At 34.8% G+C, this 26,409-nt stretch overlaps 1 protein-coding gene across 8 annotated transcripts in view; it reads right to left on the bottom strand.

Annotated features, from left to right (window-relative positions):
• Nucleotides 1–26,409, bottom strand: part of ZNF438 (zinc finger protein 438) — a 185,056-nt gene that overhangs the window by 135,482 nt on the left and 23,165 nt on the right. For 3 of the 8 annotated variants that reach the window (XM_004777855.3, XM_045069217.1, XM_004777856.3), the window contains 2 exons: nt 13,400–13,458; nt 6,889–7,061 (listed from right to left, as the gene is read on the bottom strand). The exons of 2 other annotated variants lie outside the window; for them this stretch is intronic. The gene's annotated coding sequence lies outside the window, so the exon portion shown is untranslated. The remainder of the gene's footprint in view (nt 1–6,888; nt 7,062–13,399; nt 13,459–26,409) is intronic. 3 more of the 8 variants (XM_045069216.1, XM_013048636.2, XM_004777857.3) reach the window with 2 other exon arrangements.

The raw sequence follows: 26,409 nt of genomic DNA, 5'->3' as shown, positions 1-26,409 counted from the left end.
TTATGGCAATAATATTTACCTTGTACTACCTAAGTGTTTTCTAAAATAGTTTTATCATTTCACTTTCCCCATGGCAAAATACATGAAAAGTCCAACTGGTCTACATCTCAGCTAACAGGTGCTCTTTTTTAATTTTTAATTTTAGCTATTATGACAAATACATAGTGGTATCTCATTGTATTGATTTGGGTTTTTTTCTGCGGTTTAATGATATTGAATCTCTTTTCCTGTGCTGCACCAGCCATTCATTATTTTCTTGTGCATATTTTTTTAACTGGGTTGCCTTATTATTAATGGGTTATAAAAGTTCTTTATATATTCTGGTCACAAGTCATTTGTCAGATATATATATACATATATATGTATATATATATAGTGCATACGTTCTCGCTGTTTAAAAGCTACCTTTCCATTTTCTTAATGATATCTTTCAAAGAATAGAAGTTTTAAATTTTGATAGAGTCCCATTTGTCAATTTTTCTTTTATCATTCATGCTTTTTGTATCCTAAGATATCTCTGCCTATCCCAACTTCACGAATATTTTCTGTAAATTTTTTCTTAAAGTTTTATAGTTTCAGTTTCAATCAGTTTCAGTCAGTTTAAGATCCATGATTCTTTTCAAGATATTTTTATATATGAAGAATAACAGTTGAGGTTAATTTTTTAAAAAAATTTGGATATCCAGGTGTTCTAGTACATGTTGAAAAGACTATCTTTTCTCCATTTAATTACCTTGGCATAATTATCAAAAATCAATTGACTATATAGTGTGGGTTTGTTTCTGGATTCTCTATTCTATCCCATTGATAAACATGTCTACTTTATTTATTTTTTTTTAATCTTTTTTTTTTTTTAAAGATTTTATTTATTTGTCAGAGAGAGAGAGGGAGAGAGCGAGCACAGGCAGACGGAATGGCAGCAGAGGCAGAGGGAGAAGCAGGCTCCCTGCTGAGCAAGGAGCCCGATGTGGGACTCGATCCCAGGACGCTGGGATCATGACCTGAGCCGAAGGCAGCTGCTGAACCAACTGAGCCACCCAGGCGTCCCAACATGTCTACTTTAAACCAACACTGCTTTGATCACTGTGGCTTTAAAGAGGAAGCTTTAAAATGTAGAGAAAGTCTTGAGGCACCTGGGTGGCTTGATCTGTTGAGCATCCAACTCTTGATTTTGGATAAGGTCATGATCTCATGGGTCATGGGATTGAGCCCTGTATCAGGATCTGCACTCAGCAGGGAATATGCTTGAGATTCTCTCTCTCTCAAATAAATAAATTTTTTAAAAAGTAGAGGAAGTTTTGAAAGTTCCAATTCTGTTCTTGTTAGTCTTTTTTTTTTTTAACTTTTCTAGGTCCTTTGTATTTCCATACAGATTTAAAATCTCAATTTCCAATTTTTCATTGCTAGTATATACACATACAACTGATTTTGTAGATCTACTTTGTGTCCTATAATCTTGCTAAAATTCAATTACAAATTCTAGTGGCTTTTGAGAGATTGCTCAGCATTTTCTCTATACATGACCATGTCACGTGCAAATGAAGATGTTTTATGTATACCTTGGCAATCTGTATGCCATTTCTTTCTTTTTATTGCCTATTACACTGGCTGGGGTCTCCATCACAGTGCTAGACAGACATAAGGAGGGGAGTAGGCATACTTGCCTTGTTTCTTATCTTAGGGGGAAAGCATTCTAACTTGTGATATTAATGAGATTTTAGCTAGAGATTATACGTAGATGTCTTTTCTCAAGTTGAGAAAGTTCCCTCCTGTTTTTAGTTTCCCAAGAGATTCCTTTTATGAATGGCTCTTGAATTTAGTCCATTGTTTTCTCTACAACTATTTACAGTACTGTATAGCTTTTTCCCATTTTTCCTGTTAAAGTGATTACTTACACTGGGGGATATCCTAAATTTAAACCAAGCTTGCACACCCAGGAAAAACCCATGTTTTTATATACTGCTGGATTTAATTTACTAATCTTTAAAAAACTTTTCTTGTATGTTCATGAGGATATTTATTCATAGTTTTCTTGTAATATCTGTACCTTGATTGATATCAACATAATGCTGATGTCCTAAAATGAGTTGGGATGTGTTCCTTCTTTCTCTATTTTCTGAATTATTTCTCCTTTAAATGTTTGATGGAATTCATCAGTTACAACATTATAACATCCAGTTATAGGACTGGAATTCTTTCGGTTTTTGTTTCTGGTTTGCTTTGTTTGTATGGAAAGGGTTTTAACTAAGGATGTAACTTCTTTAAGATATGGTACTACCCTAATTTTATTTCTTCTAGAGTCAAATTTCAGTAATGTGTGTCTTCCAAGGAATTTATCTGTTTCATCACTGTTGTCAAACTTATTTCTAAATGATATTTCTTCTATATGCTATTAATTTCTGTAGAATATGTAATGACATCCCTTCTTTCAATCCTGATATTTTACTTACTAACATGTGTTTTCCTCCTTCTTTATTTTTCTTGATTAGACTACCTACAGGTTTATTCATCTTTTCAAAAAGCCTGCTTTTGGTTTCCTTGATCATTTCTTCGATTTCTGTTCTTGTTGATTAGTTCCTTCCTTCTACTTACTTTGGCTTTAATTTGCTCTTCTTTTTCTGGCTTCTTAAGGTGGATATTTAGATCACTTATTTTATCCCTTTCTTCTTTTCTAATACACGTATTTAAAGTTAAATATTTGAGCACTGCTTCAGCTAAACCTCACGGATTTTTATGTGTTTTCATTCTGATTCACTTCAAGACAACTTTTAATTTCCCTGTTTTATTATTATTTTTTTAACCAATGTGTTAGAAGCATTTGGTGTAATTACAAATATTGAGGATTTTTCAGATACCTTTCTGATACTCATTTCTAACTTAATTGTTGGGGTCAGGGGACATACTATGCATAACTTCCAGTACTTTAAAGTTAATGAGACTTGTTTTATATATTAGCATGTGGTGGTCTATGTTGATGAACGTTCCACATGCACTTGAAAAGAATATAAACTCTGCTCTTCTTGAGTGAAATGTTTCATAAATACTAATCAAATTACATTAGTTTAGTGTTGTTATACACAAATCTATATCTTTCCTGATATTCTTTGTACTTGTCCCATCAATTACTTTTATCAGTGCTAAAATGTCCAATTATAATAGATTTCTCAATGTATTCTTTCAGCTCTATTGGTTTCTGCTTCATGTATTTTGACAATGTAGCATATTGGCTGCATTTAAAGTTATTATTTCATCTTGAAATACTGATCTATTTATCATTATGAAGTGTCCTTTTTTAACCTTATTAACATCATTTGTTCTGAAGCCCACTCTGATATTAATATAGCCACTCCAGTTTTCTGTTACCTAGGACTCACATTGTATATATTTTTCCAACTTTTTTCTAACTTATTTCAAGAATTTCTTGAGAACAACATAGAGTTTACTCTTCCTTTTTTATTCAATCTGACTATCTTTGCCTTCTAATTAGAGTACATCATCTACATTTAATGTGATTACTGACATGGTTGTATATAGCTCTACCATCTTGTTGCAGGTTTTCTATTTGTCCCTTCTGTTCTTTGTTCCTTTTTCCCTTTTTTTTTTTTTCATCTTCTTTTGGATTTTTTTTTTCTAGGAGTTCATTTCATATTCACCAATGGTTTCTTATTAGTTAAAACTCTGTTTTTCCAACCTTTTAAGGGGATGCTCTCTACCTTCAAAACACATTACACCTTCATGTCTAAGACTATTACAATAATATGATTCCTTTCCCCATCCAATTCTTTGAGCTATTGTCGTCACACACTTTACTTTTACATGTTATAACTCCACTAGACAGACACTGTTATTATTTTTTGCTTCAAAGGGTTACATTTAAAAAAAAAAAACTAAAATACAAAGAAAAAAATTTTTATGTTTATTGACATATGAGACATTTTAAGGAATCTTTATTCCTTTGATTAGTCCAAATTTCCATCTGCTACCATTTCCCTTTGCTTAAAGAAATTCCTTTAATATTTCTTATAACATAAGTCTGCTGGCCATAAGTTGTCTTAATTTTTGTCTAAAAAAGCTCTTCCTCTCTTATGTTTTTTCCTCCTTAACGTCCTAAAATATTTTTGTTAGCTATGGAATACTAGGTTGACAATCTCTTAGCACTTAAAAAATGCTATTAAACTGCATTCTGGTTTGAATAGTTTCCTTTAAGTCTGCTGTCTAAATTCTTAACTGTATTCCTTTGTATGCAATGTATTTCTTTCCCCCTCTGACAGCTTTTAAAATTTTTTCATTATCACTGATTTTCAGCGATTTTCTTATGCTGCGCCTTGGGATGTATGTATCTTGCCTGGGGTCTGTTTAATTTTTTGGACCTATGGGTTTAGAGCTTACTTCAAATTGGGGTAATTTCAGCCATTATTTATTTAAATTTTTTTTCTCTCTTGCCCTCCCCCCAAAATTCTGAGACTCCACTTACACTTATGTTAGATTCATAGTTATTTATCTTATAGGGCACCAAATTACTTTCATCTTTTTCAGTCCTTTTTCTATCCTGTGGATGAATTCTCGCCATTTTCAAGTTCACAGGCCTTTTCTCCCAAAGGATCTAATCTGCACTTAATCCCACCCAGTTACTGCATTTTTAAATCTCTAGATATTCAAATTCTCATTATGTTTATTTATATGGGCCATATTTCCAATAGCTGCTTCACTGTACTTGTCTGCTAATTGTACCATCTCTGCCATTTGAGGATCTATTTTTATTGTGTCCTTGTTCTGAGACTTTTCTCTTGCTCCTTTGTTTATCAAGTAAGGCTTAACTAGATAGAATTTACTTGAATTTTATGTTGCTGAGTGCTAGATTTTTTTGTATTAATTTAAAGAGTGTTAAACTGCCAGAAAGTAAAGTTACCTGCAGATTAACAAGATTCTTTTGAGGCTTGATTTTAAGCCCTTTTAGAACTTATGTAGAGGAACCTTTATTCTAGGGCTCATTCTCAGGAAGAACTGATAAGTTTTCATTCTTTACAAGTTATCCTTGCCAACTTCTAGGGGTTTCAAATTAAATGCACAGTGTGATGTTCAGCCAAATCCTCACGAACACCCCTATGCAGATTTCAGGAATTCTTTCTGTGCCGAACACCCCCTTCTCCAGGAGAATGAAATTTTAAATATATCAGACTTTCCTATCTTGCCTCCTTTTTACTTCCTTCCCTGCTCCATAGTGAAAGACACTTCATTTCTAGATTCAGGTTACTGAATTTTAAAGGTTGAAAGGAAAACCATCCTCCCTTTAAAAACCTGCTTGGCCTACCTTACTAAAAAGGAGGCAGCAATGTAAAGGGTGTTTATTTATATAAACACACACACACACACACACACACACACATACATTGTTTAGAATACAGAAAAAGCACAGATTTTGCTTCTCAGTAAACTTACGCTTAAAAAGCAGCAAATCAATAAATATTAAAAAGTAGGATTCTCTACTCTAAACCGTAATTCTGCATAAAAAACGTATTTATTTCTCTACCCTTTTTCTTAAAAATATTTGCCCTTTACTATTTGTTTTGGAAGATGCCCTGACTAAAGCCCCCACTATACCATTAAATACTTTACATGTTTACTGAGGGAAAAAATGAGATTTTGGGGGGAGACTGAAGACAGACATGTGGGTGGCAGGAAGCAAATGTTTCCTCCAAAGCTAGGCTGTCATAAACCCAGTTTATATCTTTTTTAAGTCAAATTGAGTAATAGTGCAAATTTCATTTTTGAATTTTCTCTCATTATGTTATAAGAATAACTAAGAGTCATTGAATAGTCTTTAAAAACATGATCCTTATCCAGGGATGGAACTAAGGAGAGATGAGTGAGGCACCTACCTCTCTTTAGTCCCAGGCCTGTTCTTAACAAACATAATAGGAAGGTACTGAAATTCCTTGCTACACAGAGTGGGGTCCATAAATCAGTATCAGCATTCTCTGGAAACTTGTTAGAAATGTAAAATCTTGTCCTCCCCAGACTTAATCAAAATTTCATTTTAATAAGGTCTCCATGTGATTCATATATACATTAAAGTTTCAAAAGCAGTGCCCTAGTTTATCTATTTCTTCTATTATTGAAGTTCTGTATTATTTTCAATTATTCTGCCATAATAACTATTTTTCTATGATAACATTATCATAGAAATCCACTGTACATGTATTTGTGTTCTTGAGTAATTATCTTATTAAAAGGAATACATTAAATTGGGAATCCTAGGTCATTATGTTTTCTTTCAAATTTGAAACTTCTAAGCTGCTTGGTCTGAGAAACCACTTAACTGGGCTTCCTAGAATTATGAGTTAAGAAAATTCACAGATCAAGATAAAAAGTGGCTATACACATGAACTTGAATCCCAGCTCTGACAAAACTAGCCATGTAACTATGGGCAATGATGTAACCTGTCCAAGACAATTTCCTCAGATGTTAAATGGGGGTTATAATAGCCTCACAGGATTGCTATGAGGATAAGTTAAGTAAAGACAGATAAAGCATTTAGAAAACATATGTGTTTGCAATTAAGAGGAAAAATTAGTAAATAAAGAGGCTCTAAGTGAACCTGATGTATTTTTAAGGTCTGAATTTTCAAACATCATCTATATGTAGTTTAAAAGCCTCTTTCTTCTTATCCTTGATTCTTGGATCTGTCCTAAGTAGATGAGTTTGACAGAAAAAAGTGCATTACATTTAAGAACTGCTTCTTCCTTTTCTTTCTTTAGTACTTCATTATTAGTTTTAAAAGAAATGTGGATATGTCAGTCTTCTGCTAAGGCCAGATACAAAAATTAATCTTAATTGCCAGGTGCAAGTGGTCAAGAACCATGACACGTATGTAATGCTCATGTTACCTTTATAGTTGAGGAGGTACTGCTATCAGTTCTCTCCTCCAGGAGAATCCCTGGCTCGAGTCAAGACAGGAATATCAATACAGGAGATAATCCGAACTGTATGTTTTGAATCAGAGGAGCAGTTTTGTTTGGGCAAAGTCGACATAGTAATCATGAAGAAGGAGCAGTCAAACCTAAAAGACAGAGATATATATAATGGGAAAGGAGGCAGCAAAGTCAGAAACCCAGAAAAAATTGAGAAATAAGAGGAGATTCAAGGTGAAAGCAGGGTAAGGAGTTCAGGCCTTCCTTAGAACCGTATATTCGTATACTGCTGATTTCATATTGATTTCATATTGATCACACTGCTGATTTCATATTGATCTGCCAAGCACCATGCTGGTTGGGGCAGGCCCTGGTGCTACACGAAGCTGCCAGGCTGGAGGCAACTTCTAGTGCTATCCTATTATTTGGGTCCTAGCTACCAGAAGCAATCAAATATAAAGTACTTCAGTATCCAGAGATCCTGAAAATTATTCTTTCTTATATCACTGATTCCAAATTCCACAGTTCAGGGGTTATAAGCAACTGGGATTTGCATGAATAGCATTATCCAGGTCTAACTAAAAGCACTTATAACAAAGTTCTCTACTACAAAATCCTACTTCTGCCTTTGTAAGAGAAGATAAGGGAATGGCTACATCACCCTCAAGGAAACATTCAAACATGATCACTAATTCTCAAAGGCTTCTGATGTAAGGGAAACTATGAGGTGAATATTCCATTTCTAGTAAACTTTAATCAAAAGGCTATTTCCACAAAAAAAAAAAAAAAGACATTACCACATATTATTCTCTCTACTTCTGCAATTCAGTGAACTTTTCGTTTAACAAGTAAAACCTACCAGGGAATTTGTGTATATATGTATTGCTTATTAATTAATTAATTAATAATTTAATTAATTTTGATTGTAAAAATTAATCAAAATAAAATCTAAATAAAAAATGGAAGAAAGAAAAACTTCTCAAAGTAATTTCCTTTAGATGGGGACTTGAGCAATCTCATTGGAGTCAACCCTAAAAGCAGCTCTTCTTTCTCTTCAAATATTGGAAACTTTTACCCTTTATTGGTGAAAGATTCCAATACAAATACAGGAGAATAAATCTGAGGAAGACTTGGAAAGAGTGCCCTGAAGAAAAAAAAAAAAAAGATTCTAAAAACTTATATAATCTGAGTTAGATCTAAAAATCAATTCTCTGACCCTTCACTCCAGCACATTTTTCCTCCACAACTTGTGGAGCCCCAACCTGATCAGCCTCAAAGATACATACGCTGCCAGTGCTGGAGAACTCACTGTCCAGTGAAGGAGCCCAGTTTATCCGCAAGTAAATGTAACTGTTGCCAGCTTATTCATTATAGTGCTCATTACACTAAGCAGAAATTCTGTGACTTCTCCCACTGATACTATCTATGTCTTTCTGTTGCTCTGAATCTCCAAGTCCTCTTCCACTTGAAAGCAATGCAAATGACAGAAACTTGGAATAATAAAGTTGCAAAATTTCTAGTGTAACCTCACTTACTACATACGCTAGAGAGCCTTGGGGATGTACATTTGTTCTCTCTAAATCCACCTCCGCTGCTATCAGACTGGAGTCTGAGCTGGTTGGAATGAGGGTGCAGGGTAGGGAGTAAGAGGGATTTAGTTGATTCCAGGGGCCTTGGAGAATTTAAGGAATTGCAAAAGGGCAACTGTGGCTGGAGCAGTGTGAGCAAGACAGAGAATGGTAGGAGATAAAGTCAGCAGGCAGAACACACAGGGTCTGGTAGAACATGGTAAGACTTGGGGTTTTATCCTGAGTGTGATGGGTAGTCACTCAAGGGTTCTGAATAGGAAAGTGACAGGAACTGTTAAACAGTTTTCAAAAAACACTTTTGTTCCTGTATGGAGAACTGACTGGAGAGGTGCAAGGAGGAGATAAGGAAGGTCAGTTACAAGTCTGTTGCTATCATCCAGGTAACTTGTAATGATGATAGGTTGTAGTATATCAGGAAGTAGTGGGTAGCGGCAATACAGGGGTATTTAAGGATTATGTTGAAAGGAGGATATATAATAATCCTTATTGATGGGCTGGAAATGGGTTCAGAAGGAAAGAGAAAACTCAAGATGGCCTCTAATTTTTGGCCTAAGCAACTGTGTGGACCATTTACTGAGCTGAAGAAGAAGGAGGGCAGGAACACATTTGGGGAGGAGAGTCCAAGAGTTCTATTTCAGCCATGGTAAGTTTGAAATGTTTATTAGACTTTCAAATAAATGTTGAATAGGCAGCCATAGATATGAGCCTGGAGCTCATAGGAGAGATACAAATTAAAAATAAATCTGGGAGAACAGGAGGCATTTAAAGCAAGGAGTCACGTAAGACCACATAGGAAATAAATGTAGAAGGTAGCCAAGGACCAAGCCCTGAAGAACGTCAGCTTTTGGAGACCATGGAGAAGACAATATAGCAAAGGAGAATGTAATTTTAGGTGTATTTTATGCAAAAAGATATGGCTAGAACCAATAGGGAGAAGTTACGGGGAGATTTCTGCATGGTGTAGTGAGCACTTTGATGAATAAGTTGATAACTCTTATCCTCTCAGCAAAACAGAATTACAGTTAACCCTTGAAAAACACGGATTTGAACTGCACGGATTTTGGGATGCTTGGGTGGCTCAGTTGGTTAAGTGTCTGCCTTGGGTTCAGGTCATGATCTCAGGGTTCTGGGATGGAATCCCACATCAGCCTCCTTTTCTGAGGGGAGGTTGCCTCTCCCTCTGCCTCTCCCTCTGCCTCTCCCTCCTCTCCTCCTGCTTGTGCTCTGTCAAATGCATAAATAAAATCTTAAAAAAAAAAAAAGAACTGCATGGATTTTTTGGATACAATACTATACTCTAAATGTATTTTTCTTATAATTGTCTTAATAACATTTTTTATCCAACTTATTTTAAGTCTATAGTATATAATAGTGTACAAAATATGTGTTAATCAACTGTTTACATTATTAGAAAATCTTCCTGTCAATAATAGGCTATTTGTAGTTAAGTTTTAGGGGAGTCAAAAGTTATATGTGGATTTGACTGTGGGATGGACCAGAACCCCTGAAGCCACATTGTTCAAATGTTAACTGTATTTTATATGCACAAAGTTCAAAGTTACCAATCATAATCTTTCAAAGTCATGTGCCTATTCTATTTCTAACTCCTGCCCTATTGGCTGAGTCTGGATAGCTGCATTTCACATGTCAGCTGCTCAATTACCACATCTCTGGCCTCTGGCGTGTGCCCTGGCTTCTGGATCCAAATTTTCACCCCAACTAACAACTCCTAGTTGCCCAACACTGACCAGGAAGCACGCTGAGATCATGTTCCCCAGAGCTGCCAAAAGTTCTTGGCTTATGATCAATGAAGCACACAATGAGTGAGTGTTTAGCAGTTAATCAGGTGACAGAGAACAAATGACATGTTAGGGAATCACAGAATGAGCCAAATCAAGGCTGGAACAGGGAACAAGAGATTGTACTCCAGGCTAGTCACCCCAGGGCAATCTGCTCTAGGTCACCCAGTGTGATCAGACACCCTTTTCCCCAGAAGAATTAAAATTCTCTCAAGTTTACCAAGTGTCTATGGATTAAGGATTTCCTGGACACTGGTAACATTATGAACCAAACAGCAGGTACTGCACACAATGGGGACCTGCTCTTTCTGCACCAAAGCCTCAGGGTTAGCCTGGAGACATGAGTTACTTCCCCCGCTACATCTATAAAGGGGATTTCAAACTATTTTTGTATTTGTGAAGATTAAATGAGATCACTCTAAGTACCTGGTACATAGAGTGTTCAATACCTATTAGGTATTCTCATTTATACATTAGATGACCACAAAATGACAGCTGAATGATAAAGTATGTCTCTAAAAACAACACGTTTAGGCTTTCCAGTACAGAGGATTGATAAAAGAGGGTTTTTGTTTGTTTATATATGAACTATTACATGATCAAAGGAATTTAAACTTCTCCTGAGAAAACGGTCTTCCATTTTTCTGAACTTCCCTACCAAGATCTGGTGAAATTATGTTACACGACCAAGAAATAAAGAAGTCAATTCCACTATGAGATCGATGAATAAATACCATCAAGCAAAACAGAAATCTCGGAGCCTAATAATTATTCTACAATAGCCACTCAGGTCTGTTGTTATTTTAAATGTCTATATCCTTTAAGTACAATATATTTCTATTTCCCTTTATGAAATTTAAGTTTAACTAAAATCATTAAAGTTGGCAACAGAAGCAGGAAACCATTTATAAGACCAGCATGGCTATTTTACTTTTATTAATGAAAACTTATGTAATAGTTTCAGCAAACTACAGAGTTCCATTCTTGTAGTCTTTTAATATTTATAGAAATTTAAAAGAGTTATACAGTTAGAGTTCATTTTTGAAACTGAGAATTTCTATTATCTGACAGCGATCAATTATTTTAGCTCAATTACAGAAATGGCTATTTAAGAGTTATGTTCATCTTTATTCATACTCCTTAACAATAGGTCAACTGTGTCTTGTACTTGACCTAGAAGCTCACAGAGGTGTAACTGAACATACACTGAGAGAGTCTCAACTCCAAAATGAAGGCCCATCACTGGCCTTTGGCCTCCAATAGTACATCAAAGTAAAAAGAAGAAAAAGAAAAAAGCAGGGCATAGGGAAAGTGCTTATGTTAATACAAAGTGCTGTACTAAACTACCAAAAAGCATAGAATCAAAGAGCAAGTCTATACTCAGGTGTAAGGAGATGGCCACAAACACCATGCCAATATCCAAAAACTGAAATCCCATGCCTCCTACAAACTGAAAAATGAAACCCATAGTCACACATTTCCTTGCATCTTTATTAATAGAATTTGGATTTTTTTAAAAGGCAACAATTTTAAGACATCCAGATGGCCAACAGACACATGAAAAAGTGCTCCATATCACTCGCCATCAGGGAAATACAAATCAAAACCACAATGAGATATCACCTCACACCAGTCAGAATGGCTAAAATCAACAAGTCAGGAAATGACAGATGCTGGCGAGGATGCGGAGAAAGGGGAACCCTCCTCCGCTTGGTGGGAATGCAAGCTGGTGCAACCACTCTGGAAAACAGCATGGAGGTTCCTCAAAATGTTGAAAATAGAACTGCCCTATGACCCAGCAATTGCACTACTGGGTATTTACCCTAAAGACACAAACGTAGTGATCCGAAGGGGCACGTGCACCCGAATGTTTATAGCAGCAATATCCACAATAGCCAAACTATGGAAAGAACCTAGATGTCCATCAACAGATGAATGGATCAAGAAGATATGGTATATATACACAATGGAATACTGTGCAGCCATCAAAAGAAATGAAATCTTGCCATTTGCAACAATGTGGATGGAACTAGAGCGATCATGCTTAGCGAAATAAGTCAAGCGGAGAAAGACAACTATCATATGATCTGCCTGATATGAGGAAGTGGTGATGCAACATGGGGGCTTAAGTGGGTAGGAGAAGAATCAATGAAACAAGATGGGATTGGGAGGGAGACAAACCATAAGTGACTCTTAATCTCACAAAACAGAGGGTTGCTGGGGGGAGGAGGGGTTGGGAGAAGCGGGGTGGGGTTATGGACATTGGGGAGGGTATATGCTTTGGTGAGTGCTGTGAAGCGTGTAAACCTGACGATTCACAGACCTGTACCCCTGGGGATAAAAATATATGTTTATAAAAAATAAAAAATTTAAAATTTAAAAAAAATAAATAAAACGCAACAATTTTGATTTTTCAAACAATTACAGAGAAAAGCTACTTCTAAACTATAATTTTCAAATAAATCAACTGTTTTAAGTGAATTTTTATTTGGGAATAATTTTAGATTATTATACTTATCATATATTTATTTATAAATATATATATTTAAAATATTTTTTATAAATATTATTTATTATAAATTTAAATTTTAGATTTACAGAAAAGTTGCAAGAATACCATAGAGCTCCTGTATACCCCTCACTCAATTTTAACATCTTACATAATCATGGTTTTGGCAAGACAAAGGAATTAATCTTGTTTTACTGATACCAATTAAGCTGCACATTTTATCTGTATTTCACCTGCTTTTCCACTAATGGCTTTTTGCAGTTGCAAGATATAATCCAGATACCACATAGCATTTACTGATTTTATTTATTTAATTTATTTGTTTATAGTGCTTTAAGTTTTGGAATGTGCCAAACTTGTGTGTCTTATTAAATGTCTTCCTTATAAATATGACAGAAAATAACCCTTCCCTCCCTGGAAATATGACTTATCAGATCCTAGAGAAATGGTCCATTAAGACTCATATAAATATATATTTCTACTAATGTTTTACTGAAGAGAAAAAGAGGTAAGTCACTTTGTCAGGAAGCTATGAGATCAAATTATTTAATGTGTCAGAGATATCTCTGCAAAAAATACTTGTCACTTACCTGTCTCCCAAGGTTCTGGTAAAGAGCCATAGATATACAGTAAATCCTTTTAATTAATTCTGTAATAGAATGTAAAGTATTATTATACTCATATTCAAATAACCCATTTTTAATAAACATAAAGAAACTGCCTTCCTTTCATTCCCAAATTTTTTAATTACTATATTCTTTTTTAAGATAACAAAGGAACTAATTTAAGGGAGAATAATTTGGGAAATCTGTTACATGTCTTTAGTTTAAAAGTGAAGGCATGCAAAACTTAATAAAAGTTTTGAGATGTACAGAAAATGTTCTACAAAAAAAAAAAAAAAAAGAAATGCCAAATGAATGAAACTGACTAGGAAGAATTCTTCACATTCTTTTCCATGTACATAATTGCGGTAGAAATTACTGAATAGTCACAAACAAGTGAATCATATTGAGGGCATAGCCTTTTGATGGAACAATAGTAATCCAGAGTTTGGAGTTAGGAGGCTTTTGAAAAAATACATGTCCAGTTAAGTGTCCGCATGTGTCAGTTTGCCTGAGACAGTACCAGCTTATGCCTGTTGTCACAGTGTCCCACTAAATTTATTATTTCTCTTGTATTTTTCTTATTCTGGTGCCCTTTTTTTGTTGTTGTTAATGGTAGCAGTATTAATAAGCCTGAATTTTCACTTTTAGGCTCTGCCATTATCTTGTCAAGCAGTATGAGATGCAGTGCAGAGAACCCAGCTACCAATCTAACCTGGTTAAATCTGAAAGACCCTGAGCAGTAACCCATCTCTTTTGATGTGCTGTAGCTGATACCTCATTCTCAAAGACAATACTCAAAGCCATTGGAAGGGGGGGGAAAAAAAAAGCTCACTCAGACAGGACTAGCTAGAGATAATTAACTCCTTCAGTCTCAGATGGAGGTGGAAGTACTGAATGCTGCTGCCACTGCTTATGACTAGCTCAAAGATCAATTTAAGAAAAACAGATGGAGAGGTTTTACGTATTACTCTATAAAGCATGACTTTTCATTTAGATCAAATGACTATTCTTTAAATTTATCTCTCAATTCTAATTAAAATTTATCTTGTTTATACAATCAAAGTTAAGGGACAGCTGTTACTTTCCTGGTTCTGTTAACAGAAGAAATTCACACTTAAATGATGTCCGCTTTCTACTGGTGTAAGGAGATACATCAAACAGAAAATTCAGTTAAGGGGCACCTGGGTGGCTCAGTGGGTTAAGCCTCTGCCTTCAGCTGAAGTCATGATCCCAGGGTCCTGGGATCGAGCCCCGCATCGGGCTCTCTGCTCAGCGGGGAGTTTGTTTCCCTTCCTCTCTCTCTGCCTGCCTCTCTGCCTACTTGTGATCTCTGTCAAATAAATAAAAAAATAAAAATCTTTAGAAAAAAAGAAAAAAAAGAAAACTCAGTTAATTCCTTTTTCTTAACTGATTTAGAAAGTAATTCAATAAAACAATACATATACAAATGTACTGATGACCTAATACCATAAATTTTATATATTTGCAATAACCACATAGATGAAGCAAATGAGAGGAAAGCTGTATTGGGGTAAGGAAATAACAACAAATGGAAACTCAAATCCACAGAAATCTAAGAGGAGAATGCAAAATAGAAAGGCTAATATAATCAACTCTATAAATATGTATTTGTTCTCCTTTCTTCTCTCAGCTTCTTTGAAAGACATAAGATTAGGGGCACTTGGGTGGCTCAGTCAGTTAAGTATCTGAATTCTGCTCAGATCATGATCTCAGGATCCTGGAATCGAGCTCAGTTTGGCAGGTTCCATTCTCGGCTGGGAGTGTGCCTGTCCCTTTTCCTCCCCCTGTGCACCTCTCCTCACTTGTGTGCTCTCTCTCTCTCAAATAAGAAAATAAATAAATAAATAAATAATAAAAGACATGAAATTACATAAAATAAAAATTATAACAATATATGGTTGGGTTTTTACAACACAAAGACATAATACATATAATAATGGTAGCAAAAAGTGGGGAAAGAGAAAAATGGAGCTATACAGGAGAAAAGTTTATTTTGCTGAATTTAAGTAAAAATGAGAAGTAGATTCTTCTAAGTTAAAATGCGTATTTTAAAACCTAGAGCAAACACTAAGAAAACTCAAGTTGTATAATTTAAAAATGATTAAGGGACTCAAAATATCAGAGTGGAAAATATTCACTTAATTCAAAAGAATTCACTTAAATTTAAAAGAATTCAAGAGAAATTTTTTAAAAAGCATGAGGCCTACAGAAAACAAAAAGCAAAAGAGCAGATGTAAATCCAATCATGTCAATAATATTAAACATAAACATACTAACCCAGTCAAAAAGGAGAGATCATCAGATTATATTTCTTAAAAAACCAGTGACACTTAGCCCTTGAACAACATGGTTTGAGTTGCACAAGTCCATTTAATGTGGATTTTTAAAATAAATACAGTACTGTAAATATATTTTCCTTTCCTTAGTATTTTCTTTTTAAAAGGTTTTATTTATTTATTTATTTATTTATTTATTTATTTATTTAAGAGACAGAGAGAGCATGAGCAGGGGAGCAGGGCAAAGGAAGAGGAAGAGGCAGATTCCCTGCCAGGCAGGGAGCATTACATAGGGCAAGATCCCAGGACCTTGAGATCATGACCTGAGCTGAAGGCAGAGGCTTAACTGACTGAGCCATGCAGGTACCCTGAAATCTGGGATTTTGAAGTTTCTACCTTTGTTCTTCTTGCTCAAGATTTAAAAAAAAAAAAAACTTTTTGGTTTCAGTTTCATTTTTGTTTTCTTAACAAGTCTACTGTTTAATCTCTCAGGATTAAAAAAAAATTAATTAAGGTTCTAAAGAATTAAACAACAAAGGAATGTCAAGGGAACTATTCTCTGGGGTATCAGAGCTATTCCAGTTTAACACCTAGCTTCAAAACAAAATGAGTTTTTATATTTTCTAAGTGAAATAATGTACAACCACCATCTTCTAACTTCCAAACACAAAGCTTCATCATAAGCTTGGTTTAAAAAAAAAAACAAGATTTTTCTTAAGTTTTTTGTTTTGGTTTTTTTTTTTTTTTTTCTTTTTTTTGGCTATTTGAGGTCTTTAGCAGTTCTACACAAGTTTTAGATTTTTTTTTTGTAATTATATAGTTTATTGATGTGTTCACTGTCTGTCTTGCCTCCTCCATTACACTATAATGTCCCTGAGGACAGGAAGTAAATCTGTTTTAATTACCATTATATACTACTGGTGTATTACTTAGTACTTAAGGAATCTGAAAAAAAAAAATCACTCAAAATATCAGCAGTACATAATGAAGAAAAAAAATTTGTAATTATAAGAGATGGAGATTTTATAATTGTTTGTTCTTATTCTGTGAAAAATATTGCTGGTATTTTGATAGGAACTGCATCAAATCTGTAGATTGTTTTGGGTAATATAGACATTTTAACAATATCAATTCTTTCAATCCAAGAGTATGGTATACCTTTCCATTTGTCTGAGTCATCTTCAAATTCTTTTATCAGTGTTTTCAGTTTTCAGAATATAGGTCTTTTCTCTCTTTGGTTAAATTTATTCCTAGTTATCTTATTATTTTTGCTGCAATTTTAAATTGGATTTTTTCCCTTAATATCTTTTTGTGCTAGTTTGTTATTAGTGTATGGAAATGCAACAGATTTTTGTATGTTAATTTGTATTGTGCAACTTCACTGAATTCTTTTATCAGTTCTAATAATTTTTTAGGGCTTTCTATATATAGTATCGTGTCATCTGCAACTGGTGCATTTTACTTCCTCCTTACTAATTTGGATGGCTTTTACATCTTTTTCTTGTCTGATTGCTGCAGCTAGGAATCCAGTATATGTTGAATGAAGTGGTGAATGCAGACATCCTTGTCTTACTCCTGATCTTACAGGAAACCCTTTCAGTTTTTGTAACTGAGATAATGTTAGCCGTGGGTTTGTCATATATAGTCTTAATTACATTGAGGTATGTCCCCTCTAAACCTCTCTTTGTGGAGTTTTTACCATGAAGGAATGTTGAATGTTGTCAAATGCTCTACTGAGATGATCATGTGGTTTTTACCCTTTGTCTTGTTAATGTGATGAATCATGTTGTATGATTTGCAGATACTGAACCCTCCCTGCATCCCAGGAATAAATCCTATATCATCATCGTGAATGATCCTTTTAATATATTACTGAACATAGTTTGTTAATATTTTGTTGAAGATTTTTGCATCTATGGTTATCAGAGATTACAGGCCTGTAGTTTTCTTTTTTTGCAGTGTCTTTGTCAAGTTTTGGCATTAGGGTAGTGGCTGGCCTCATAAAATTAATTTGGTAGTTTTCCTTCTTCTTCTATTTCTTGAAATAGTTTAGGAAGAATCAGTATTAACTTTTCGTTAAATGTTTGGTAGAACTCACCTGTGAATCCACCTGGTCCTGAACTTTTGTTTGTTGGTACATTTTTGATTACCAATTCATTACTAGTAATCAATCTGTTCAAATTTTCTATTTCTTCTGATTCAGTTTTGGAAGATTATAGGTTTCTAGGAATTCACCCATTTCTTCTATGTTATCCAACTTCTTGGCATATAATTTTTCATAGTAGTCCTTACGATCCTTTATATAATATATAATACATAGTATATTATATATTATAACATATATAATATATATTTTATTATTATTTCATGATGTCATGACCTTGATATGGTGTCAGTTATTTCTCCTCTTTCATTTCTAATTTTATTTGAGTCCTCTCTTTTTTTCTTGTTGAATCTGGCTAAAGGTTTATCAATTTTATTCATCTTTTCAAAGAACCAGCTCTTGATTTCATGGGTCTATTTCTTTTTTAACCTCTATTTCATTTATTTCTGTTCTGATCTTTATTTCCTTCCTTCTATTAATTTTGGGCTTTGGTTTTTTTCAGTCCCCTTAAGTGTAAAGTTAGATTGTTTATTAGAGATTTTCCTTGCTTATTTATCTAGGACTTTATTACTACAAACTTTCCTCTTAGAACTGCTTTTGGTAGGTCCCAAAGATTTTGTACTGTTGTGTTTCCATTTTCATTTGTCTACATGCACTTTTTAAATTCGTCTTTGATTTCTTCATTAACCCACTAATTGTTTAGTAACATGCTGTTCAGCTTCCATGTATTTGTGGTTTTTTTCCCAGTTTTCTTCTTATAATTTCTCATTTCATACTTCTGTGGTTGGAAAAAAAAAGTGCTCAATGTGAATTCAGTCTTCTTAAATTTGAAGCTAATTTTGTGGCCTAACATGTGCTCTATCCTAGAGAGTGTTCCAGTGCACCTGAATATGTATGTTTTGTATATGTATCTGTTAAGCTCATCTGGTTGAAAATGGCATACAAATTCACTGTTTTAATCCTATATCTGTCTTGTCCAATACAATTATTGAGCACCTGAAATGTGGCTACCATCATTTGGGAACTGAATTAAATTTTATTCTAACAAGTTTTAATTCAAATTTAAATAGCCACATGTGGTCGATGGCTACCACCCAGACAATGCAGGCTTAGAGCATACAACCACTATGAAATTTTTGGCAGATATGTATTTTTTAAAAAATGGATAAATAAGCTAACCTTTAAAATATTAAAAATAAAATTTATATATCACAGAGATGGCAGCTTTATAATAATTTAAATAAATAAGTAAATATAACCCTTTTTAAGTTTGCATAAATTTCTCAAAAAGTCTTCCTTAATATTCACCACCAGGCTCACGTATTGTATGGAGCACTGGGTGTGGTACAGAAACAATGAATCTTGGAACACCAAAAAAAAAAATTAAAAAAAAAAAAAAGGTTTCTCAAAAAGCAATGAAATAGGGAGTGTATATATATATATATATATATATATATATGTGTGTGTGTGTGTGTGTGTATATATGTATAAAATATACATACATGTATGTATATAATGTATATGTGTGTGTATATATGTAAATATATATATCAGAAAATTTTGGAATCAGTTGTGCTCATCTTCCCGGATAGAGTTCTTAATGGGCTGAAGAACTCTTAACAGCAGTCCTATTTCTAGATTTCATCCAAACTCTCAAGGAAAGGAAAAAGTCAACCTAATGGGAATAGCACTCAAGTGTTTTTCCATAATCTATCAACAATCGCTAACCCTACTCAGTCAAAAACTGTAAGAACTGTGAATTTTACCAGAATCTTAAACAAATCCAGTGAAAGTATAAGGTATTTCTGTCACCCTATTTGTTCCCCAGTCCTAAATTCTTCAGATTTGATTTTTACAGCCAGTTTTTATCACTAAAAACGGTCCTTAACTTTCAGTCACTTTCCAAACGTTTCTTATCATGTTAGGGGCTACATTAGGAAACAGGTGAAAAGTATAATCTTTGTCCTTAAAGAAATTATAGTCTAGAGAGAGCAAGCACTCAATAAACCAGCAGAACTGAACAATGATTAAGGGCCAAATGAGTACCATTTGTATACCTATATGGTAGCAGAGAAAAGGAACACCTAGTTCCCAGGAATAGAAAGGAAAAAGTATCAGGGAAGTGAGGCAATAGCAGAGGCATCCCTAAGCAAAGTCTTAGAAGATAAGCAGGACTTACCGAAGCAGTCAAGGAGGAAAGAGAAGTGTTTCAAACAAGTAAAGGCTCAAACAAGTAAAGACTCAAAACAAGTAAAGGCTCAAAAAACAAGCAAAGGCTCAAAAACCCAAAAGAACTCAGAATTGAGACAAGTTCAATACTGAAATACAGTAAAGAAGAGAGCAGAAAAGAGCACTAGACAAGTGGTAGAGACTCTACCCTGAAGCTCTTTGCTTGCATCGAGAAGACTGGATTTTATCTGGAAGATGCAGGAGCCCAAAGAATTCTGAGCTCAGGAATAACGTGATCAGATTTACATAAAAAAAAAATCAGTCTGCAACAATAGGAAGTATAAATAAGAGAAAATCAGAGATGGAATATAGGACGAGCACATCAGAGACCATTCTAGTAGTGTAAGTGAAAAGAAGTAAGTGCTCAAACTCAAGGAGAGGCAATAGAGATGGTGACAAAATTATGCATTTGTGGGGTATTTAGAATATGAAACATGAATTGACTGTATATGGAGATAAGAAAGAATTAAAAAAAAACAGGGTGAGCTCCAGTTCCTTACTTGAGAAAACGGACACTGGTATTCATCAATAGAACAGAATATAGGAAGAACAAGAAGGTAGGTTTGAGAGGTAATTTTGGGAATTTTGAAACTAAGGAAGAAGGCAGTAATCAGTAAAATCAATAGTACCCAAAAAATAAGCTCTAATCTACAAGCCCCAGCTCAGATTTACTGAATTAGAAACTCTACGGATGGAGCCCAGCAATCTGTATTTTTAATCACCCTCCAAATGATTCTGGTGTTTGCTAAACCTGCAGAACCACTAGTCTTGCCAAACATTACTGGTAATACCGGCAAAGAATCAAGCAATCGGGTAGGCACTGATGATGACAGAAGGGAAAGGTTATTAGTAGAAGGAGCAGAATCCCAATCACAGAAGAATTCAGGGATACACTATAAGAAGAGAGAGCACATGTAGACTCTTCTTTCAATACAGCCTTAAGAGAAGAGGAAGAGGTGATTAAACAAAAAATAATTAACAGAAAAAAGTCCTCCAAAAGGAAGAAAATGATTCACAGCCCATGCAGAGCAACTGGCTTTGGGAGGTAAGGCAGACACCAGTGGCTGCCTTCCCAGTCCACTCTCCTTCCTGGAAAACAGAATCCTGATTTAGTTCTTCTCTGGGAGGGTTGGAGGGCCATGAATCTTGACTAATCTAAGCCAATCACAGGACTTCTATACCCCCTGCCATGGATTGGTTTAGAAATGGGTTATATGATGCAGATTCAGGCAGTGAAGTCTGCTAAGTTTTTTTGACTCTACAAAAAGACATAAAAGAAATGCTATGGTCTGCATTTTTGTGCTTCCCATCCCACAAAATGCACAGGTTGAAGCCCTAATCTGCAGTGTGATAGTATTTAAAGGTGGGGCTTTTGGGAGGTAATTAAGGTTACATTAGTTCATGAAGGTGGAGCCCCAAATTAAGTGTTCTTACAAAATGAGAAAGAGACTAGAAAACGCTCTCTTTGCCATGTGAGGAAACAGCACAAAGGTGGTTGACCTCAAGCCAGAAACAGGCAACTTTATCTCAGATTTCCCAAACTCCAGAACTGTGCAAAATAAATATTTGTTGTTTAAGCTACCCAGTCTATAGTATTTTATGATAGCAGCTGTTGCTGCTCAAGACAAGAAACACGTTCCTTTCTTACAATCTTGAGTACTTGGGTATAATCTTGGAGCTAAAGCTGTCTGTCATCTTCAGACCAAGGGACAAGCCTGAGGACAAAAGCTAACTCATGCAGGATGTTAGAATGGAAAGACAGATCCTGAGAGCTTAATGACAGCAGTGAGCTGCTACATGAACCAACTATAAAACCATCTTTCTTCCAAATTTCTAGTTAGATGAAATCATAAAATTTATTTATTATTTTCAGTTATAGTTGGGTCTTCCACTACTTGCCAGCCGAAAGGCATTCTGATACAGAAAGACATTTTCACTGAGATGGGTGTAAATGAAATTAACTTTGCCTACTGGAGACATGGGAATTTGAGGGAGTTTCAGACTAAGGTTTCATTTATTAGACAAAATGAAGCTCATATAGATCTATTTTATAAAGGGACTGCCTTAACGTCTCTTTTCTACTTTAAAATATCTAGTATTTCTAATGATAACAATAGTCATGAAGAAGATAATGGTGATAAGCTCATGGCCATTAAAATATTTTTAAGAGCTAGGCATTTTGTCCTTGTATTGTTTGGCTTCTGCATTCTATTTGACTTCCACAGTGAAATCATACCAAAATCATCTACTTTCTGTTTATAACAATTTTCAGGTCAGTTTCATTTTTCAAACTTTCTTGGTATATAACACAATATAGTTTACAGAGGGAACCCTTAATTTGAAAGAAACTCTGAAAACCAAAAAATATATTAAAAAGATTTCTATTTTTATTTCCATATATTTTCTGAATCTGTTCAAGGAAAGAAAACATTTCAACTGCATCTATGGAATGATACCTTTGATTCATATCAAGGGGTGGAAAATCAACATTGTGGCCATGTAGATAAACACTAGAGAAAATGCAATTTGAGCACAAATAACAAAAAGCAATAGAACTGTATGTCTATCCAACCAGTCCCCAAATGGTGAAAAACAAAATTGGAAGTTGAATTTTAAGAGTTTTTGAAGCCCCAAACATTTTTCCTATAGAAACAATGCTACTGTGAGTCATTCCATTACTGGGCCAGTTTATAAAACCCTTATAAAACTATACACAGAAGACTATTGTTTGAATTACACCCAGACAGAATAATACTTTTTCCTTTGGAAAATACACCATTTTCTCCCTCCGCCCTCTACCAAGTCCCAGGAGAGTGGGCCTAGCCATGGACTCCGTTCACCTCTCCAACCTCATCATTACTCTCCACACTGCATGTTCTCTGAATTGCTCTCCTTCAACCTGCAAGGTCTTTTTTCCTTGTAGTCGCTGCTGTCATACCCTCCTCGACCTCTTCCAGGTCACCCTCCCTCAGCCTTCTGGGGCTTAAATGATACTTCCTCAAGAAGACAGTTCCTCCTCTCCACACTGAGTCACTTGTCCCTGCTGAACCCCTCACCACAGTATTTCTTCCACTGTACTGTAATTACTTTGCTTAGCCTCCATATTTGGAGGATACATCTTACTTGCTACTCTTTTAAACATAGATGAGTAGCTGGTATTTTGAAGATGTTTAATACATATTTGTTTGTATGAATGAATTTACATAACCAGGTGTTTCAATTTGTTTTTAACCTAACCCATGGAATATTTAACCTGATCTATGGTCACTACCAACAGATGAAGCAGTTTTCCAAAGATTTCTTCACTCTTGAATTTATACCTACAATTTGTTCACAGAGAGGAGGCTACCTATCCAATTTCTTCCCCATTGCATAAAGTAACTTAAATAGAGCATTAAAATTCTAGCAAACAGAAGTATGTATTCTAATATTATCTTTATCTCTTTCCTATAGGTAATGTCATTCACTTTTGTGTTTGTTTTGGTTTTTTAAATTTTTAAATATTTTATTCAATTTAATTACCATATATTATATTATTAGTTTCAGAGGAAGAATTTAGTGATTCATCAGTTGCATACAACACCCAGTGTTCATTACTTCATGTGCCCTCCTTAACATCCATCACCCAGTTACCCCATCTCCCCATCCATCTTTTCTCCAGCCACCCTCAATTTATTTCTTTTAAGTTAGAGTCTCCTATGATTTGCCTCCCTCTGTTTTCATCTTATTTTATTTTTCATTCCCTTTCCCTGTCATCTGTTTTGTTTCTTAAATTCCACATATGAGTAAAATTATATGGTATTTGTCTTTGAATGACTTGTTTAAGTCCATCAACAGATGAATAGATAAAGATGTAGTATAGATACACAATGGAATATTACTTAGCCATCAAAAAGAATGAAATCTTTCCATTTACAACAACCTGGATGAAACTAGAGGGTACTAGACTAAGGTAATTTCATTCATTTTTATGGCTTTTACTACAATCGATGAAATGCTAATTCCCCAATTTGTATCTCTAGGTCTGATTTGTCTCTTGCCTTAAAAATCCAAATTTCCAGGTGTCCATAATTTTATACCTGAATGTCCCATAAGGACTTCACTCTAATATTTCTCCTATGTTCTCCATTTCAGATAATGACATTACCATCTGAATACTAGAACGTGATACTCGAGTGCTCTCACTCTTGTTATTTAAAGATTGGCCCATGGACCAACAGTGTTTGTTGTTCATCACCTCGAACCTTTTTAGAAACACAACATTGTACCCCACCCTAGACCTGGTAAATTAAAATTTACCTTTTAACAAAATCCCCGGGGAATTCATATACATATTAAAATCTGAGAAACACTAATCTCTAATTCCTTTTTCTACCTATCCCACACATCAAGAACTGAGTCTACACAGGAAAACGTATCATATACATTCCTTCCCATCCATTTCTGTTATTGTCCTGACTTAACCCATCACCTCTTGCCTGAAACATTGCAATGACCTCTTTGTTGATCTCATTCCTCTAATCCACTGGTTCTCACCCAGAAGTTTATAAGAAACACTCTGTTATAAAGCTATGAATTTAAGAAAAGCCATATGGTTGGCTGACCAGAACTGTGCATAATATAAAACTCATCTTTCCTATGTTGCAATCAAAATCTAGGGATGCTTACTTATGGGAAAGCATGCAAAAATAAAAAGCAGAAGACTGAGAACCACTCGTCTTGTGTCTCCTCAAAACACTCATTCTCCATACTGACCTCAGTTTTCTCTCCAAAATACAAATATGATCATATCAAATCACTCTCTAAAGTCTTTCAGTGGCTTCTGCACACATCATGTACTTCCACACCTCCCCCTTTCTGTTCATGTTTTCCTTTTTTTCTCCTTTTGGCAAAAATCTTGCTCATCTTCTAAAGTCCTGTTCAAGAATCAACTCACTGGGGGGAAAAAAAAAAGTCATCTTACCCTGCCAATTTTCTTGGTAAATAACTGCTTTCCCCCTCCCCCTGTTCCTCACCATATGTTCATCACGTGATCGCGGCTGCCTATCTTCCCTGCCAGACAAGGACTTCCCTGAAGGCACTCTGTATCTCAGTCACTGACAGATGGTAGATACTCAAAAAATGTAAAAGAAGTCAATTACCATTTATATCTGACATCATCAAAAGCTGTAGAACTTCTCACTGATAACGTGAATGCTTTTATAAACTATAAATACTAAGTACCATATATCTATAAGATGGAATCATTTAGAAAATAAAATGAAAAAGAAAAATACCTTTCAAGCTATATAAATCCAAGTATAGTAAAAGTTTAAATATGCTTAGAGACTTAATTCACAGTCACATAGATGCAGCTACCCTTGTGAGTCCACAACCTGGGTAGGTCTACCCTTCTTCCTGATAGTTAAACCAGATAATTGGACAAGAAGAAAAGTTTAGCTTTTGATAGGAGAGAGAGAGATAATCCTGGCAGTTTACTTGAAAAATTACATATTTTATCATAAAGATTAAAAAGTTATCTTTATGTAACAAAGAAAATTATTATCTGTAATTTAAAATCATTAACATTTCAGCTTTGCATATTACTTTTCAAAGGTGGTTAAATCACACTAAACATACCATTTTGTATTCAGTTATAAAATTCTGCCATAAATTACACTCATAATTACACTTTTGGTGACCACATTATTTTATCATCTTGACATATCTGTAGTTCATTAAAACATTCATCAAATTTCATTAATTTAGTTCTAAATTTATTGAACAACTGCTGTGTGCCAGGCCCTGAGATAGCTGACCACCCCAACCTCAGGATCCCCTACCCAAGTGGCAGGCGTTGACCCATATACCCTGCACTGCAGTGGTGTGCTAAATGCAAATCAAGTATGGCTCACCAGCAGTGCTAAGTGGGGTGGGATGACTCTCCCATCTGACTGCCACTCTCAAAGGATGAGAAGTCAACACGAGGTCAGAAGGAAGAGGGAGAGAAATGTAATATGGACAAGGCATAAGAACCTAAAATCACACACATTCAGAGACAGGAAGTGGCTGAGAGTATAGCACAAGAAACAAACATGAATGGTGCCCACTTCATTAATATCTCACCAGAACTGGAAGTTGTTTTGATTTCCAGTACTTTCAAGAGAATAGAAAGGGTGACTCAAGGTAGATTTAAAATGCATTTCTTTGATTACCTATGATGATGAACATATTCCTACTTTTTGATTACTAACTGTATTACTCATCCATTAAAATTCTCTGTCCATTTATGTACTAAGTCTTGATACTTTTTTCCTCATTAAGTTTAAGAGAACTCTTAAGGTATTACAGATATAAACCCTTAGTCACACTTGATACGAGCATTT

Source organism: Mustela putorius, unplaced genomic scaffold, assembly GCF_011764305.1.
Source record: "Mustela putorius furo isolate JIRA1106 unplaced genomic scaffold, ASM1176430v1.1 tig00003913_pilon_pilon_pilon, whole genome shotgun sequence".
NCBI classification, from domain to species: domain Eukaryota; kingdom Metazoa; phylum Chordata; class Mammalia; order Carnivora; family Mustelidae; genus Mustela; species Mustela putorius.
This window is presented reverse-complemented; position numbering and strand designations above follow the sequence as displayed.